Source organism: Xenopus laevis, chromosome 8S (genome assembly GCF_017654675.1).
Source record: "Xenopus laevis strain J_2021 chromosome 8S, Xenopus_laevis_v10.1, whole genome shotgun sequence".
Classification (NCBI taxonomy): Eukaryota; Metazoa; Chordata; class Amphibia; order Anura; family Pipidae; genus Xenopus; species Xenopus laevis.
The window spans coordinates 94,022,567-94,036,558 of record NC_054386.1 but is presented as its reverse complement, the minus strand read 5'-3'; the positions used below and the strand labels follow the sequence as shown (position 1 = coordinate 94,036,558).

General features: G+C 42.0%; 1 non-coding gene across 1 annotated transcript; it reads left to right on the top strand.

The window, feature by feature from the left end:
* The first annotated feature begins 1,336 nt into the window (after window positions 1–1,336).
* trnar-ucu lies at window positions 1,337–1,410 on the top strand. Its single transcript has one exon. It is a non-coding gene; the product is annotated as a tRNA-Arg (tRNA).
* Window positions 1,411–13,992: the final 12,582 nt, after the last annotated feature.

Genomic DNA, 13,992 nt, shown 5'->3' with positions numbered 1-13,992 from the left:
GTGACGTAGTTGTTCAGCTTAAATATATTGCAATATATGGACAAACAATCCCTGTTTTGTTTAAATGGAAATTTTTAGTCGCTGTAGGTACAAAATGTCTCAATGTCCTTAATATATGGATAATAGTGATGGGCGGATTTCTCCCGTTTCACTTCCCCCGGAAAATTTGCGAATTTCCCGCAAAGCCACAATTACTATACCGTCGACAATTCCAACGCCGATGACAACTTGATGCGCATTAAAGTCAATGGGCGCCTTTAATTGTTGCCGGCGTCGGCTTTGTCGCCATCGTCGATTTGCGCCTGGTGAATAAATGCACCCGTCACTAATAGATAATGGTTGTAGTGCAGAGGAATTAGGGATGGGTAAATTTGAGCTGTGTCGTTTTGCCAAAAATTTGCCGTGGGCGAAATTTCGCCAACACCCATTAAAGTGTATGGGCATCAACATTTTTTGACGCGGCAAAAATTATATTTTTGAACGCATGACGCCATACAAGTCTATGGGCAGCATTTCCTCGGCGATACATTATCCAGTGAAATGCATCCGAATAATGTTGACGTGTGACGGTTTTGAGGTGAGTGACTTTTCCGACGCACGTCCAAAAAATTTTGACACCGGCGAATTTTCGCTGGTCGAATTTCACAAATTTATTTACTGGCGGCGAAACGTGGAAATTTGTTGTGAATTCGAGCCTGCGAGATTTATTCACCTATCACTATTCCTGGGCACTTTGTTATCATTTCTCTGTACACAGGGACAGCTTACTGAGTATGCGCGGTTGTTTCATTGTGTGTCATTGTGTGTGTAGTACAACATATAAAGAAGCAACTAAATGTCGCTGCTCTGAGTTCTCCCATCCCTATATCAGTGTAGAGTGCTGATGTGCTGTGTGGGCTTTTTCCCTTGCAGTCTCTCCCTGTCTCCCCCATGTTCTCTCTATGAGAGTGCAGCATGTGCATTTATGCACGGATTCCTCACCACATCTCCCCCTTCCTAAAAATCCTTCCGCATGAATGAGCTGTCAGTCTGACCTCTCTCTGCCTGTATCCCTTGCATCAGCATCCACTGCTCCGCTCCGTCTTTTCTGCCTCTCCCTGCCATCAGCCTGTGTGCATTTCCTAATGCGGGGATGCTCCTGCATACTCAGTTAACCCTTTCCTCCCCTCCCATATCAATCCTCCAGCCAGTGAGTGCAAGCATTCCAGTGCATTCCAGCATCCGGCTTTTCCAGCATTCAGAAAGGGGGGATGCAGAGATGATGCAGAAATGATGCTGAGGATGCAGAAGGTATGTTCTTTATCAGAGCTGGTGCTGATGCTGAGCGTGCGGTGAGGTCTCTGTGGCGCAATGGACGAGCGCGCTGGACTTCTAATCCAGAGGTTCCGGGTTCGAGTCCCGGCAGAGATGGTTCCCTCCTTGTTCTTTTAATTTACTATAAACATATAGTAATTTTGGGCATAAGCTGTATTCTCACCCACAAATCCCTGACGATAAAAAGCGATGCCCAGATCCGATAATTTTATTGTAACTGATTTTGTGTCATTAGCACAAGTCATTTTATAGCAGGAGTGTTTCATTCTCATGTATTAAAGCACTAAATGAAATTGGTGGTTTATATGCTGTAGTCTGAGAGACGTTATACAGCAATTTATAACATAAAGCTAAAGAAATTATGCAATGCAGACACCAATACCTGGATGTTTCTTTTGGGTTTCTTTGCAAGAGTATTATTTATGGCCCCTTCTGAACAGTTCTATTCCAAATACTAATTGCAATAATAGGGGCCTGTATACTTGCACTACCTGCTAGTTACCCTGAACTCTGTCTGTACTACACTAAGTGAAAAAGGAACTAATATCTATTATTACTACATTGTCGCTTTTTGTCAGATAGAAACAATCTATCCCTATTACCTGCTATCCCACAGTCACACTCCCTTCCCGGAGACTATTATCCCACTGTTACTATAGGCACCATCTCTCCCTACTATACCTGCTATCCCACAGTCACACTCCCTTCCCAGAGACTATTATCCACTGTTACTATAGGCACCATCTCTCCCTACTATACCTGCTATCCCACAGTCACACTCCCTTCCCAGAGACTATTATCCACTGTTACTATAGGCACCATCTCTCCCTACTATACCTGCTATCCCACAGTCACACTCCCTTCCCAGAGACTATTATCCACTGTTACTATAGGCACCATCTCTCACTACTATACCTGCTATCCCACAGTCACACTCCCTTTCCAGAGACTATTAGCCACTGTTACTATAGGCACCATCTCTCCCTACTATACCTGCTATCGCACAGTCACACTCCCTTTCCAGAGACTATTATCAACTGTTACTATAGACACCATCTCTCCGTACTATACCTGCTATCCCACAGTCACACTCCCTTCCCAGAGACTATTATCCCCACTGTTACTATAGGCACCATCTCTCCCTACTATACCTGCTATCCCACAGTCACACTCCCTTCCCAGAGACTATTATCCACTGTTACTATAGGCACCATCTCTCCCTACTATACCTGCTATCCCACAGTCACACTCCCTTCCCAGAGACTATTATCCACTGTTACTATAGACACCATCTCTCCCTACTATACCTGCTATCCCACAGTCACACTCCCTTCCCAGAGACTATTATCCACTGTTACTATAGACACCATCTCTCCCTACTATACCTGCTATCTCACAGTCACACTCCCTTCCCAGAGACTATTATCCCACTGTTACTATAGACACCATCTCTCCCTACTATACCTGCTATCCCACAGTCACACTCCCTTCCCAGAGACTATTATCCACTGTTACTATAGACACCATCTCTCCCTACTATACCTGCTATCCCACAGTCACACTCCCTTCCCAGAGACTATTATCCCACTGTTACTATAGGCACCATCTCTCCCTACTATACCTGCTATCCCACAGTCACACTCCCTTCCCAGAGACTATTATCCACTGTTACTATAGGCACCATCTCTCCCTACTATACCTGCTATCCCACAGTCACACTCCCTTCCCAGAGACTATTATCCACTGTTACTATAGACACCATCTCTCCCTACTATACCTGCTATCCCACAGTCACACTCCCTTCCCAGAGACTATTATCCACTGTTACTATAGACACCATCTCTCCCTACTATACCTGCTATCCCACAGTCACACTCCCTTCCCAGAGACTATTATCCACTGTTACTATAGACACCATCTCTCCCTACTATACCTGCTATCCCACAGTCACACTCCCTTCCCAGAGACTATTATCCCACTGTTACTATAGGCACCATCTCTCCCTACTATACCTGCTATCCCACAGTCACACTCCCTTCCCAGAGACTATTATCCACTGTTACTATAGGCACCATCTCTCCCTACTATACCTGCTATCCCACAGTCACACTCCCTTCCCAGAGACTATTATCCCACTGTTACTATAGACACCGTCTCTCCCTACTATACCTGCTATCCCACAGTCACACTCCCTTCCCAGAGACTATTATCTATTGTTACTATAGGCACCATCTCTCCCTACTATACCTGCTATCCCACAGTCACAGTCCCTTCCCAGAGACTATTATCCACTGTTACTATAGGCACCATCTCTCCCTACTATACCTGCTATCCCACAGTCACACTCCCTTCCCAGAGACTATTATCCACTGTTACTATAGGCATCATCTCTCCCTACTATACCTGCTATCCCACAGTCACACTCCCTTCCCAGAGACTATTATCCACTGTTACTATAGACACCATCTCTCCCTACTATACCTGCTATCCCACAGTCACACTCCCTTCCCAGAGACTATTATCCCACTGTTATTATAGGCACCATCTCTCCCTACTATACCTGTTATCCCACAGTCACACTCCGTTAAACACTTTCATGCAGTTCATCTGGACTGGCACAGATATCTTAGAGAATAGTGTTTCAGTTTGCAAAATGTTGCACCTGTTTTGACACTTTGCACCTGCACTTGCATTGGTATAACCTGAGCTGATTGCCTGTGCAGAATAGCATTCAAAAAGTATCTTTCCAGGCTCTAATTTGAATGTTTGTTTATAACTGTTTATAGGGGCATATTAATTAATTAGTATAAATAGAGTTCACCACATTTCTCAAAAGGGAAACCCATCTGCACAAGAATAGATGAAACATGAAACACTTCCCACCATAGGGGCAAATTTCCGCCTTTTTATCATCTCCATTGTATGCAGTAGTCGCAGTAAACTGGTTCTGAATCTGAAACTCCGGCGCTCTCATTTCCACTGTATAGTCAATATTTCTGTTTAAGCTTTGTTTCCTCGTCAAACGCCGTGTTGCTGTCAACTCGAATTGCTTGGCGACTCTTTTCTCCCTGATATTTCCATATTTCCAGCAATTTTTGATGACTTGCACTTCTGAGCATCTGACAGATATTAAATATTCAGGAGATCCGGGGCAGCCCAATCTGCAGGATCAATACAAAATAAATGACATATTCCATAATTCATTAGCCGCGGTATAGTCCTGAGCAGAAACCCAGACTCCTGTTAATTGGAGCTCACAAGTTATAGTAGGAGTGATGTCAGCTGTAAACTTTACTTTATTAATGGCAGCCCTAGTGGAGCCTAAGATGCATTTACAGATACCTGACATTCTAAACCAGAAAACATTTCACTATTCTTGAGAGTAATGTGGTTTCTGTAAACATTATTTAACAGCTATTCTTCTTATATTTTGTAGTTGCAGACTTTCATGGCCCTTTATTTATTAAAGATCTCCTTAAACACGTTCTGACAATGACTGAAAGCTGAATAGAAAGATTTTAGCCTTTCTATATAATTAGACAGAATGTAAATGAATACTTTCAGTCCTGTCCAACTCCTGCCCACCGCCTTTCACCGCCCCCACCCCCCCTACTGTAATGCAAAGGCACGCTCGGCGCGTGCCCGGACGGCGCCACGTTTATGCTCAAACAACAACGCTCGGCGCACATAGGCTTTCTAAGTAATTTCTGATCAATGGAAAATCGTTCGATCGATGGATTAAAATCCTTGGAATCGTTCGATCAAACGATTTTTCCTTCGATCGTTCGAACGAACGAAATGCAGTAAATCCTTCGACTTCGATATTCGAAGGATTTAACTTCGATGGTCGGATATCGAGGGTTAATTAACCCTCGATATACGACCCATAGTAAATGTGCCCCTAGAAATTTTGTTAAAAGGATTGAGCACAATATCATAATTCATCACTAGTAATTGAATACTATTTAAAAGGCTTTAATACAACCTGTGATGTAGCAATAATACACTGCTTTATCCATAATTTATCCATAATTCATTTGTAATCTGTTCTCTTTAAGTCTGAGTTTGCCCTTTCTACAGACTTTAACATCATCTTCAACACTACAATCATATTTTACTGTCATGCATACCCAGACAACCATAGGTCCCCAACCCTTGTTTATTTGAAGAAAGTGCCTGTTGTTTGCACTGTGCACATTGCTTCACTGGTTGTGCCCTAAGCCATAGCTCTTTGTGCTCCTAAAAAAGTAGAGATGCTTTGCTAGTGAGAGCTAGAGGACAAACTATGCAGGAGGTCACTGTATTCCTACCTACCCGACAACATTGAGCTTTGCATTTTGTTCCATATTTTTAATCCAGAATAAGGGGAAGAGTGCAGATTGCACTGCCAGTGCCATGAACACAACTTTCCCATGGCTGGGTCCTAGCTTGCATCATTTTTTGCCCCTTAGCATTGGAGTATTTGCTGCAGCCTTCTACAGTTATTATAAAACTATACTGTGGCTGTTGGATCTGCCATAAATTGTAGGAGTTTGCTAAAGACCCACTCATGCAAATGAAATACAGAAGCTCAGACAGTTGCAGATAGTAGGAGCAGCAACTCTGGGGCAAGTTTTTACATAGTTGTGGTGCAAGATCTTTTATGGAAGACAGAATACTGGATGTGGTGATTTCTAACAACCCAGTATACATAACAAATTGACAGGCAACAACACACGGGTAATAGTGATGATAAAATTATTACATTTAAAAACAAACATACATTGGAGCAATTCTTATAACTTTAATCATTTCTTCTGTGCAGGATTGGGAGAAGAGCTTTTCAACTAAAAACAAAGAACAAATAGTTGTCCATAAAAATGATATGGTACCAGTAGAATTCTGGATGTATTTCTTTAGGAAAGAAATGTTTTTTCTTTCTTCATTTAAGAAAAGGTAACATATCCACAGTGATCAAATGGAATCCCAAAGATGAAAAGCTTTTCAGGTGTTGTTTGCTCGTATAAACTACAGGTTGTTATGCAAATCACCTGTGACATTAAGAAAGAATTTTTGGTACAACAATGTGGGGTTAGGGGATGTAATTAATCATGAGGAGCATCCAGTTGTGCTTTTAAGCAGAGCACTTACCCACCTTAGTGTGGTAGTACAGCATTGTAGAGAAGCATTGTCAGCATTGTAGGCACTGTCAGGCACTTATCAAGTTGGTCCTGAAGTCTCTAAAACATTATCTGTTAGGACACCATGGATAAGCTAAGCCAAAAAAAAAAGTTGATTAAAGGTTAAAGGAACAGCTGCCACAGGTTTCAGATGGGGGTTATTTGTCAAAACTTGATTTTTTCTATTCTAGTATTTTTAGCGAAAATTTTTAGAGAAAAAAACCTCAAATTTTTAAGATGTTTTATGCCCCGAAGCTGCTAAAAGTCTGAATCTGAAAATACTCCATCTAAAACTTGTCCAATTCATATAAAAGTCAAAAGCACCTGTCCCTTAAACCTTTTGAAGGTGTGGTTCACATTCAGAATATAATGTAAATTTCAATAGCCCCAGTCAGAAGAAACATTTTTGTAATTTATCTTTATTATTTTAAATGGATAGTTTTGAAGCTACAGACTATATAAGCTGTGGATCGCTGCTGCTAAAAGTCTTTCCATTCTGCCCATACAGTAAGCTGACACTGATCTGGTTACTGCACATGCCTCCTGTCTCCTGCTTCATTTGAATTTCACTAATCCTATTGGCTAAATCTTGCCAGCCAATCCATCAAAGATATGCAAATTTTTATTGAAAAGTATACTTTTATTATATATATATATATATATATATATATATATATATATATATATATATATATATATATATATATATATATATATATATAATAAATATATAAAAAACAAAACTTTACAATATTCTTTTTCAAAAGATATGTTCATGTACAATAATAAAGCTAGCGGGGGTGAGGGGTAGTGGGTGGAGTAGGGAGGAGATAGTGGAGTTCGAATTGCCCGAATTGCCCGAAGCTTTATTGTCCACTTAAACTGTGAGGGGAGGATAAGGGGGAAGGAGAGGGTATTCAGTCGTCTTCTTCCTCAAGGCTGTCGCGGATGTTGTAGTCGCGCAGTGTATCAGCCTGCGGCAGTCTTAAATGCTTGTCCTCTCTCTCCGAAGGATGAGGCGATTCCTAGAAAACCACAAAACGTCCTTAATAGAGTTCATAAGTCGCCAGGCTTCCTGAATTACCCCTTCCGTGTGAGTGCCTTGAAACAGTCCATACAACATTGCGTGGTGTGTAAGGAAATTTCTGGGCACGCAGTCTTTGAGCTCATGTTCCAGGGCATCAAGCAGGACCTGTGTAAATCTCCAATCCCAGAAGATGTGCATAGATGTTTCTTCATGAATGATGCAGCGTGGGCAGTGGCGGTATCTACACAGGTTGCGAGCATGCATGAAGGTCCTGAGAGGCAAACCCCCCTGAATAGCCATCCATGCGATGTCCTTGTGCTTGTTGGTCAGTCTGTCTGAAGAAACATTCCCCCAAACAGTCCTTACGGTGTCAGCAGGGAGCCCTGGAATAGACTCCGTCTCGTCTTTTGCTCTGATCAATTTGTGAATGGTTTTAGCTTTCCACAAGTCGGGCTTGACTCCCTCCAGTTGGTGTTCCCTCACAAACTTTGTAACATCCAGGTAGAACCAAGGGGTGTTCCAGTTGAAAGGGTAGGAGCTATCCCACTTGTCCCATCCTAGCACGCGCCAGAGTGGCAAAAGAAAAAAGCGGGACATAGAGCTGCCAGCAGAGTCCTTGTCTTTTCCGGTGATTGTCTGGCGGATACAGTTGCACACGAAGAAGCTTCTCAGCAAGGTGGGGATATCAAGTACACCTTTCCCACCTTTGTGGGGCTCCTTGTACATAACTGACCGCTTTACTCTGTCCATCTTGGAGCCCCAGATGAAGTGAAACACTGTCCTTGTGATGCAGACCATAGTCAATGGGGGCCAGGCCTGAGCCATGTACTGAAGAACAGGAAGAATCTCATTCCGCAGCACCAGTGTCTTCCCTTTAATGGTAAGGTCTCTAAAGCTGGCCATAGACGCAACGATCCGATCGTACGAATCGTGGATTCGTACGATTTTCGGACCATGTGTGGAGAGTCCCGTCATTTTTCGTCCGTCGGAGATCGGTCGTTTGGTCGATCGGATAATATCTCTGCGTGTATTGCCGATCGTATGATTTTCAGAGGGAAGACTGTCACTAGTGTTGTCAGACATAATTATCGTACGATTGCTGTCAGGGGCAGAACATTGGGTGATCTGTTCTTATTTGATCGGAATGGTAAGACTTTGATCTGAATGGTTAGTGGAGGGTCGGGAGATGGGAAAGTCCGATCGTACGTTGATTCGTACGATCGGATCTTTGCGTCTATGGCCAGCTTAAGGCTCCAGAGGCCAATCTTTTGTCTGACTTTAGGCATTCTTTCATCCCAAGACTTCAGGGCAGCGCCCTCGCCACCAAACCAAACTCCAAGAATCTTGATGAAGTTCGACTTGATAGAGAAGAGGACAGAATACACAGTCAGGTTCCATTCTCCAAAGAGCAGGGTCACTGACTTTCCGCAGTTGACGTTGGCTCCTGAAACTTTGCCGAAGTCCTCACAGGTCTGGACGAGAGCTCTCACCGACGGCTTTTTCCTAATCAAGACTGACCAGGCGATCTTTGATGTAATTAACTGTATCCCTAATGAGAGCAAGGCTGTCTGTGATTCGGCGCTCTGGGATGCCAATTCTTCAGGTCACTTCTCTCCCCCTTCTGCTTGTACAAGATGGTGATCATTCCTTCCCTCAGCGACTGGGGCATTCTACCCTCCACCGCCATCTCCTCAAACAGCTCGAGCAGATCAGGGCCGATGAGGTCTCACAGCGCTACATAGAGCTCTGCTGGGAGACCATCACTGCCCGGGTTCCTATCATGCTTAAAGGATTTAGCGGCAGAGTGCAGCTCTTCCAGGGCCAAGGGGGCATCGATGGCTGACAGACCTGCGGGATCAATAGTGTTAGTGATACCTGACAGGAACTTATCAGCCGATGTCTCGTCTGTCTCTTTCTCTGCATAGAGGGAACTGTAGTAGTCGGTGACCACTCCCATCACTCCCTCCTTTCCTGATTGGAGGGTGCCGGTCTCGTTGCGAAGTTCTGTCAGGGGTGTGTGGCAGGAGTCAAGCTTCCTGAAGAAGAAGGAGTTGCATTTTTCCCCCTTCTCTAGAGTCTCCACTTTTGAGCGCAAGATGATGCGCTTGGATTCCTCCTCAAAGTGCCTTTTCAGGCCCTCTTTGGTCTCCTCCAGATATGCAAATGAGTCAGGAGAAGAAAGCATGTGTAGAGCCAGTTCAGGGTGATTTTTTGTTTATTTGTTTGGCTGCCAAGTCCTGGGCTTGGAAATTCCCCTACAGAGAGCTGAGAGCACAGAAGAGAGAACTTTAGCAGGACTGATCCGAAGTTTCAAAAATGAACATTTAATATAATAAAGATGATTTGCAAAAAATGTCATGGGAAAATGTTTTTTTTTTAAATGCATCAGTTAAAAGTGCTGCTCCAGCAGACTTCTGCACTGAAATCTGTTTTTCAAAAGTGCAAACAGATTTTTGTATATTTAATTTTGAAATCTTACATGAGGCTAGAGATATTGCCAGTTTCCCAGGTGCCCTTAGTCATGTGACTTGTGCTCTGATAAACATCAGTCACTATTTACTGCTGCACTGCCAGTTGGAGTGATGTCACCCATCTCTTTCCCGCCCAGCAGCCCATCAGCAGAACAATGGGAAAGCAACCAGATAACAGCTCCCTGCTAGATTGCTTCTATGTTCCACTGTGACTCCTTCAGTTACATTGAGTAGGGGAAAAAATAGCCTATCAGAAAGTAGTTTAATAATGCACTGGCTCTTTCTGAAAGCACATGACCAGGCAAAATGACCTGAGATGGCTGCCTACGCACTTATATTACAACTGAGAAAAAAAAACACTTTTGGGTTAGGAATTAAATTTTACATGGTAGAGTGAATTATTTGCAGTGTAAACAGTGTAATTTAGAAATAAAAACTACACCATAAAAAGCATGACAGAATGCTTTTAAGCTGGAGTATTTTCAGATTCATATGTTTAGCAGCTTTGGAGCATAATACATTTCGAAAAGATTTGAGTTTTTGTTTTCCTTTTCCCCCTCAAAAAGCTCAAACAGAACATTTTAAGATTTATTAAATAGGCCCCTAACTAGTTGCTTGTACTGTACGGACACATGCTCTTCCTGAGTATTTTCCATGGTTATCAGACAGTTCAATATAAGCAACAAAAGTCAACTATGCTGGGTCAATGCATCAATTCCTTCCTCCATCCCACGCAAATTACATTTTTTTCACATTTTGCAAAAGCCCGAAAAAACTAAAATAAATACAGACAATGTGAAAAAAATTAGATTTGGTTATGTCACAATATTAGATTATCAGCAACCTCACAATTGGTCTGGGAAAAAAGGATATTGGCACACAAGGCATTAGCGTTGCAGGGAGCACCCTGCTTGTTTATTGTGCAGAAATGCAGCGTTTCGGGGACACGCCCCTTTGTCAAGCCCCTTGACAAAGGGGTTTCTCGCATGGCCCCAAGTCAGCACTATGGGAATTCTCTTCTTCCATGGCAATACTTCCTCTAACACATTCATTGGGCTTATTTATAAAAATAAGAGAGATTTTAGAGTCTTTTTTTCTACTTTGAATAAACACAATTTAAAAGAAAACTCAAATGTTTGCTTATTTATTTAAAAAAATCTAAAAATAAAAATCTTGATTGATTACAATTGTGGAAAAAACGTAACTTTATGCATCAACTTACAGGTATAGGATCCATTATCCGGAAAGTTCCGAATTACAGATGACTGTCTCCAATATACTTCATTTAATCCAAATAATCCGAATTTTTAAAAATGATTTCCTTTTTGTTTATAATAATAAACCAGTCCATTGTACTTGATCCAAACTAAGATATAATTATTTGTTATTGGAACCAAAACCAGCCTATTTAAAGGGAACCTATCACAGCCAAAATCAAACACATATTAACAATCTGACCAGTACAAGCTAAACACGTTTAATCAAACTACATAAATAGTTTTTTGAAAAAACTTCAGGTTTTAAAAAAATCATCAAAATTGTCAAATGGGTTCTTTCACTGAGGGAGTCCATACTGAGACTATAATATGCAAATTTCAGGAGCATGCTCAGATTGTAGCCCTACCTTGAGTATTCTACCCAGAATGCCTTGTTTTAGTAAACTCCTCCACTAGAAGTATCAGGAGATTTCCCTATCTTGTCCCCTGCTGGTGATGTTATTATGCAAATGAAGGGCACACAGTAACTTCCAGCAGGTGGCAGCACTACTGTACAGCAGCTAACACACAGGTTTGGCTGATTTGAAAATAGCTTAGAAGGGTTGATAAGAAACAAGGAATTTCAACTGAGCATGTGCGAGATTTCAGAGCTACAGTTGGCTGGGAAGATATAGGTAGGAGGAGCCAGTGAAATCCAAGATGGCTGCCTCAGCTAGAACTGCAGGAGAGATAGGGGAGATCTTGCAGAAGGAATAGTGATTTACATTATACAAACAATTCTAACTGTCTTAAAAATCGGATTTCTTGAACTTTCATATAGTATTTTTACTTAGGAAATTATTTTAGTGATGATTGGTGCCCTTTAATGCATTTATTCACTTTTTGTAAATATGCCTTGGTGGTTTTCTTTCGTTATATACAGTTTTTTTTTTTTAAACCATTTATGTTACTGGTCCTCTAATAAAGGATTGTCATTTTACTGCTAATTAAGGGGGGGGAGTTAATCAGGTAAATTCTGATCAGGCTTAGTGTTCTTTCGTTTGAAACCTCAATAAGTTTCTGTCTGCACAGCGAGTGTGGGAGCTGCTAAGCGAGTATTGCATGTGATCTAAGTGTTAAGAGTTAATCAGCTTTAAAAACCTTAAAGGAATTGTTCAGTGTAAAAACTGTGTAAATAGATAGGCTATGCAAAATAAAAAATGTTTCTAATATAGTCAGTTAGGCAAAAATGTAATGTAAAAAAGCTGGAGTGACTGGATGTCCAACATAATAGCCAGAACACTACTTCCTGCTTTTCAGCTCTCTTGGTTTTCACTGATTGGTTACCAGGCATTAACCAATCAGTGACTTGAGGGGGGCCACATGGGTTATATCTGTTGCTTTTTAATCTGAGCTGAATGCTGAGGATCAATTGCAAACTCACTGAACAGATATGTCTCATGTGGCCCCCCTTCAAGTCGCTGACTAAATCAGAGTTAAAGAGCTGAAAAGCAGGAAGTAGTGTTCTGGCTATTATGTAAGACATCCAGTCACTTCAGTTTTTTTACAATACATTTTTGGCTAACTAACTATATTAGATACAATTTTTATTGTGCACATCCTATCTATTTACATCTTTTTTATTTTCACACTGAACTGTTGCTTTAAGGCACGGAAGGGTTGGGGGGCTGGTCCACAGCTTGTCCAAAGCAACAGATTTGCCATTATGGCTGAAAATTTTTATTGTGCACATCCTATCTATTTTCGAGGAAACTTCGGGCAACTTCAGAAAATGAATCGCTTCGAGTGCCATCCCGCCGGAGATTTACATTTTAGCCAGCGGGAAGGCAGGGGAGGCAGTTTGGGGAGATTAGTTGCCCTGAAGCAGAGGAGATTTGTCTCAGGGTGACTAATCTCCCCGAATCTGCCTGTATGAAAAATTGAAAAATTGAAAAATTCAAATCTCGAAATTTATCAATTTAAATTTAAAACCTGACGAATTGCTGTTTTAGGCTATGGGCGACCTCCTAGAACCTATTTGGACTCAATTTGTGGACTTTGAAAAATCAAAATATGTGAAAAACTTCTAATCGAATTTGATTGAATGCGCTATTCCTTTGATTCGTACAATTCTAATTCGGCATGAATACGTACCTGCTTGATCGAAAATGGACCAAAAAAAAACCTTAGACTTCATTTCGGTTGGTCTTTTTGAATTCAAATTTCGACCCTTGATAAATATGCCCCCTAGAGTACTGTCCCTTTAAACAGGATACTCACTTCAAATCCGCTTCGGAAATTTTCTTCAGGTGAGTCCGCCACATTCAGAAAAACAGTGCGATTACCAGCCCCTTTGGATGCTCAGATAGGAATCTCCTGCTGGTTGTTCCTCCATTCTGGATTCCTCTCACACTCTCTGTCTCTCCAGGCACAGTATCTGGCTTCCCTGTGCCAGCCAGGCCCGGATTTGTGGAAAGGCCACCAAGACCCGGGCTTAGGTTGGCAGGATTTCAGAGGGCAGCATGTTGCCCAACCACACCCACATTGGTTCAGAAACACTGTGTATGTGCAGGAGATAAAATCGTTTTTTTAAGATTTCCTGTGTGCCAATCCCCATTTCTCTGGTCGAGACAATGGAAATTTGCATGAATAAAAGGGAGGGGGTGCGGGCAGCAAACATCAGAGGGCCTAGGGGTGCCTTGTATGTAAATCCAGCCCTGATGAAGCACCAACTTTAGTGTGCATGTGCAACGCTAGTGCTCACGCGTGAAATTTTGATTTTGCCGCGACCCCGGACAAAGAGGGGTCGCGCGAGCCACTGGGAA